This window comes from Neopelma chrysocephalum, unplaced genomic scaffold (assembly GCF_003984885.1).
Source record: "Neopelma chrysocephalum unplaced genomic scaffold, ASM398488v2 Primary Assembly neopelma1_85707, whole genome shotgun sequence".
Taxonomy (NCBI): Eukaryota; Metazoa; Chordata; class Aves; order Passeriformes; family Pipridae; genus Neopelma; species Neopelma chrysocephalum.
Genome location: NW_020915383.1, coordinates 1 through 5,961, shown reverse-complemented (window position 1 = coordinate 5,961; position 5,961 = coordinate 1). Strand labels below are relative to the sequence as shown.

The following is a 5,961-nucleotide window of genomic DNA, read 5'->3' as shown; positions in this document are numbered from 1 at the left end:
TATCTCAATACTCGCATTTGCCTCTGGGGTTTTTTTGCAGGAGATGTACGCAGCCTCACGGGGCCCAAACCCACTCACGATGAGGCGACAGACACGGTTCGGTCCTCTCGAGCTGTCCTTGTAGGTAATCTCCGAATATTAAAAGGATCAGCAATGAAGGATTGAGCTTTTTTGGTTGCAGGTGCCATCCAGCTAACTTTTGGGAGCAGATGAGCATTGGAGGAGAGTCAGGGAGACAGCAGGAGGAGCGGGGATCCACTGCAGCTTTAGAAATGCCCTCTAATTTTGTCTCCCGCTCGCTCAGGTATCCCGGAAGATGACAGCACATTGTCCAACTCCGGTCAGAGCCAGTGACCTGAGGACCTGCCTCGGTGACAGTGAGTAGGGGGATCCTTGGGGTTCCAGCCCCATGCCACACAACTGACATATTGCTTGTGGTTTTCTTTCTCGTAGTTGACTCGGAGTAACCTCGTGACCGCAGGAACCACCTCCCGATGGGACAACTGACCCGGTTTGGTCACCTCGAGCTGTCCTCATCTGCAATCTCCGAGTATGAAAAGGATGAGCAATGAGGCGCTGAGCTTTAGTAGTCGCAGGTGCCATCCAGGTAACCTTTGGGAGCATCCGGGCATTGGAGGTGAGTCGGGGAGGCAGCAGGAGGAGCAGGGATCCACCACAGCTTTAGAAATGCCCTCTGATTTTGTCTCCCGCTTGCTCAGGTATCCCAGAAGATGACAGCCACAGCGTGTGACTCTGGTCAGAGCCAGCAACCCCAGGACCCACCTTGGTGACAGTGAGTAAAGGGATCTTTGGGGCTGGGACCACGTGCCACACTACTCAGATATTGTGTATGGTTTTCTTTCTTGTAGTTGACTCCGAGTACTCTCACAATGGCAGGAACCTCTGAGCCAGCCCAGGTGCCCCTCCTTTGCATCAGAGACGGATTCGCATCCCCGGCTCTCAGAAAGATAAGTGCAGGGCAAAGACCCAGAGAGGAGGGGTTGGGAGTTGGTGCAAGTATGTGCATTGCCCAGAGGGATTTTTGAAGTTAGTACAGTGCAATGGGTATCCTATAACAGGTTATTTGGACGCATCAAAGAAAGGGCTTACTTTGTATCATTGGATTCCTGTGTGCAGGGCAGAGCAGTTCCAGTCTGTGTCACGTTGTTCGTCTTGTCCGTGTTTTGTGTCCTTAGGGTTTTTGCATCTTGCCCTCGAGGGGCTTATGGGAAGCATCAGGCATCATCCTTAGGTTCTTGAAGGTCTTCTCTGTGTAGCCGAGTACCGAAGTTGTCAGTCGCTTCCTTTGCAAGTTCAGGCCTTCTTTGGAATCTGATCTCTGACTTTTACGGTCAGACCTCTTTTAAGGCCTCATTCCAGGCCGTATCATCAGCGGTGCTCTCCAGCCATCCATCACAAAGCAGGAGGACTTGTTTTCTGCATCGTTCCATTCTTAGCTTCCGACCGCAGTGACGTCACGGATCCATCTTCAGGGTTTTGACAGGCCCTTCTTCTGACCGGTCATCGTGTTAGTCTCTTTACTTTTCAGGATCCTTTGAGCCTAGTCACATTATCACGGTAGTCCCGTAGGTCATGCTTTTCCACAGCATCTCCATTCTTGCAATCAAATCTTTTTAAAGCGAGGTTTGTCTCTTAATTGTGTCACACGGTCTGTGTTGTCACAGGTATGGGATGTCTCACTTGGGGTCAGCCTGGAACTGCTCTGCCCTGCCATGTGGATCAGGGGGTAGATGGAATATTGCTCTGAGTCTCACGTGAACATGTCAGTTACCTTAGACAGTTGAACCGATGGCTGTAGAGTCTCTGAGCAGGATTGTCCTGCGATGCCAGCTTGGGTGTATAGAGTCACAGCTAGGTGGAGTAGCAAACAGTGTCTATGGTATGGGCATTTGTCAGGGCTCTTTGGGCCTTATAAAATGTATAGACTCAGTTTTGGGATAAGTCCAAGGTCACGTAAGGCATGCTTCAGAGTCCCTCCCCCTTTTGTCTTACAGTCACCCAAAGGAGACTCAGATTCCTGGGGTGAAAGATGGCATCGGTTTTCCCGGAACTTTGGGCGACCGGGGCGAGATCGGCTGAAGCATCATCGATGGAATCTTCTGAAAGCCACAGGGAGTCCCTGCCCAATGAGTTCTGGACTGCATGTGTAGAGCACGGTATATGTTTATTTAGTGTTGCAAGTTGCTTCTTAGGTGTAGTTATTGTGTTTTCCAAGTAGAATAGGAAAAGTCCAGCAGCCGTTTATGCTGTCATTTGTATTGCGTTATACTGCTCCATATCACATAGCTGTATAGTTGTAGTCTATCGGTCCATATCCAAACGTCACGGTGTCGTGTTCTGCGTGGCAGGAACCGTATATCTTTGCACCTTTGCTTGTAGCACTTTTTATGTCGTGTCACTTGTATTGCCATGTAATGTTCTGTCTGGTATACTTGTATATTTGCAGTTGTATTGCTCTGTATGTGAATGTCACAGCATTGTATTGCTGTGCGTCAGTTAGGAATTGTATAGCTTTGTACCTTACATAGTTTTGCTTTCTGTGTTCTGTCTTTGGTACTGTCTTGTAAGGCTGTGAGGGGTGTGCTCGGCCATGAGGGGCGTGCATGTTTTGTTAGGCTCCGCAACTTGCTCCTTTTTGGTTTGTTTTTTTTTTGAGACTCCATGGCAACCACGTTCCCGAGGAGGGCTGTGGATGCGTAGCAATGGCCCCTGATTGTCCGGTAGCTATCGGAGCGGTTGAGGTGTGAGGATAGAAAAAGTTTGTGCGTCTTTGGCAGTAGTTCTAACCCAGTGTTTGTGTTGTTTCTCTTACAGGTTGTTGTTAGATAATTTTAGCTTTAGAATAAAAAAAACCTAGCTGGAGGAATTTCTTTTTTACTTCGGCTGCGGTTTTTTTTCCCAGGTAGTGGCCGGTCCGTGAGGCAAAGTTGGTTGCCAGTGTTTGGGTGCAGGCCATCCTGGGACCCAGGATTGGACAGGCAGGAGGATTTTTAGATTTTAGAGGCTTCCAGGGAACCGCCTTCGCAGGCCAGCGTGAAGGCCGGCCGGGGGCCAAAATCGGAAACAGTCGCAGATTCCTCCCAGACCGGAGGCGCCAGGGCCAGGAGCCCCGGCTGTGCGCGTAGAGCCAAGCGAGGTGCACAAAGGGTAGGCGAGAGCCGGAGGGTCAGGCCCCTCCTTGTGGGCGAAAAAGGCCGTCGTTCGCAGGTCGGTGCACAGGCAGGCCCAGGGCCGGCCGGGGGCCAAAATCAGATACGGTCGAGGATTCCTCTCAGATCAGGGGCGCTGGGGCTGGGATCCCCAGCTGCGTGCGTAGAGCCGAGCAAGACGCACGTAGGGCAGGCAAGAGCTGGACGGTCAGGCCCCTCCTTCCTGGCGAAAAGGGCCGTCGTTCTCGGGCTGGCGCGCTGGCTGGCCTGGAGCCAACCGGGGGCAAAAATCGGATATGGTCGAAGATTCCTTCCAGACCGGAGGCGCCAGGGCCAGGAGCCTTGGCTGCGCGCGTAGAGCCGAGGGAGGTGCACGAAGGGCAGGCGAGAGCCGGAGGGTCAGGCCCCACCTTCCAAGTGAAACGGGCCGTCGATCGCAGGTCGGCACACCGACCGGGGGCCAAAATCGCATACGGTCGAGGATTCCTCCCAGGCCGAAGGCGACGGGGCCGCGAGCCGCGGCTGCACGCGTAGAGCCGAGCGAGGCACACGGAGGGCAGGCGAGAGCCGGAGGGTCAGGCCCCTACTTCCTGGCGAAAAGGGCCGTCGTTCGCGGGCCGGCGCGCTGGGCGGTCCGGGGCTGGCCAGGGGCCAAAATCGGATACGGTCGAGGATTCCTCCCAGACCGGAGGCGCCGGGACCGGGAGCCCCAGCTGCGTCCGTAGAGCTGACCGAGGCGCACAAAGGCTAGGCGAGAGCCAGAGGGTCAAGCCCTTCCTTCTGGGCAAAAAGGGCCGTCGTTCGCGGGCTGGCGCGCTGGCCGACCGAGGGCTAAAATTGCATACGGTCGAGAATTCCTTCCAGACCGGCAGTGCCGGGGCCGGGAGCCCTGGCTGCGCGCATAGAGCCGAGCGAGGCGCACAAAGGGCAGGCGAGAGCCAAAGGGTCAGGCCCCTCCTTCTGGGCAAAAAGGGCCATCATTCGCGGGCCGGCGCGCCGGTCATATGAAGGCTAAAAGTGCATACGGTCGAGGATTCCTCCCAGACCAGAGGTGCTGGGGCCAGGAGCCCCGGCTGCGTGCGTAGAGCCGAGCGAGGCGCACAAAGGGCAGGCGAGAGCCGGAGGGTCAGACTCCTCCTTCTGGGCAAAAAGGGCCGTCGTTCGCGGGCAGCGCGCCAGTTGGCCCGGGATGGGCCAGGGGCCAAAATCGGATACGGTCGAGGATTCCTCCCAGATCGGAGGCGCCGGGGACGGGAGCCCCGACTGCGCGCGTAGAGCTGAGCGAGGTGCACAATGGGAGGCGAGAGCTAGAGGGTCAGGCTCGTCCTTCTGGGCAAAAAGGGCCATCGTTCACGGGCCGGCGCTCTTTGCGGCCCAGGGCCGTCCGGGGGCCAAAATCTGATACGCCCGAGGATTCCTCCCAGACCGAAGGCGCCAGGGCTGGGAGCCTCAGCTGCGCGCGTAGAGCCGCGCGAGGCGCACAAAGGGCAGGCGAGAGCCGGAGGGTCAGGCCCCTCCTTCTGGGCAAAAAGGGCCGTTGTTCGCGGGCCGGCGCGCCGGCTGTCCCGGAGTCGGCCGGGAGCCAAAATCGGATACAGTCAAGGATTCCTTCCAGACCGGCTGTACCGGGAGCCCCGGCTGCGCGCGTAGAGCCGAGCGAGGCGCACAAAGGACAGGCGAGAGCCGGAGGTTCAGGTCCCTCCTTTTGGGCAAAAAGGGCCGTCGTTCGCGAGCTGGCGCAGCAGCCGGCCCAGGGCCGGCCGGGGCCTAAAATTGGATACGGTCAAGGATTCCTCCAAGACCGGAGGCACCAAGGAGGGGAGACCCATCTGCGCGCTTAGAGCCGAGCAAGGCGCACAAAGGGCAGGCGAGAGCCGGAGGGTCAGGTCCCCCCTTCTGGGCAAAAAGGGCCATCGTTCGCGGGTCGTCGCGCCGGCCGTCCGGGGGCTAAAATTGCATACGGTTGAGGATTCCTCCCAGACCGGAGGCGCCGGGGACGGGAGCCCCCTCTGCACGCGTAGACCTGAGCGAGGCGCAAAAAGTGCAGGCGAGAGCCGGAGGGTCAGGCCCCTCCTTCTGGGCAAAAAGGGCCGTCATTCGCAGGCCGGCGCGCCGGCCGGCCGGGGGCTAAATTGCATACGGTCGAGGATTCCTTCCAGACTCAAGGCGCCGGGCCCAGGAGCCCCAGCTGCACGCGTAGAGCTGAGTGAGGCTCTGAAAGGGCAGGCGAGAGCCGGAGGGTCAGGCTCCTTCTTCTGGGTAAAAAGGGCCGTCATTCGCAGGCCGGCGCGCCGGCCGTCCCGGAGCCGGCCAGGGGCCAAAATCGGATACGGTCGAGGATTCCTCCAAGACCGGAGGCGCCGGGGCCGGGAGCCCCAGTTGCGCACGTAGAGCCGAGCGAGGCGCACGTAGGGCAGGCGAGAGCCTGAGGGTCAGGCCCCTTCTTCTGGGCTGACCAAAGGGATCAGCAGCCCTTTGCCCAGGACAGAAAGCCTGGGAGCTTTGGCTTTGAGGTGCAGTTGGTGGCGCAGCCTGGGCACTCCGTGGGCACGTGCACAGATTTACCACAACACCTGTAACAATCCATCTATTTCTGGCCTGGAGTCAATGCTCACCTTGCTCACCGGTAGTCACCCGGATCACCTCCCCTCCGGTGCCTAGAGCCTCCTAGGCCGAGGTCTCTGCATCTGAAAACAAAGAAAAAACAACCCAAACCAAGAAAATCCTTAACACATCAAGTAAACGTGGAGCCAAAAGCCACATCTTTGTGCTGATGTCAGGTGATGACCCA

At 57.5% G+C, this 5,961-nt stretch overlaps 1 long non-coding RNA gene across 1 annotated transcript; it reads left to right on the top strand.

Annotated features, from left to right (window-relative positions):
- The first annotated feature begins 231 nt into the window (after positions 1-231).
- Positions 232-2,194, top strand: LOC113979604. Its single transcript, XR_003537924.1, has 3 exons — positions 232-377; positions 870-1,017; positions 2,016-2,194. It is a non-coding gene; the product is annotated as an uncharacterized LOC113979604 (long non-coding RNA).
- The last annotated feature ends 3,767 nt before the right edge of the window (positions 2,195-5,961 follow it).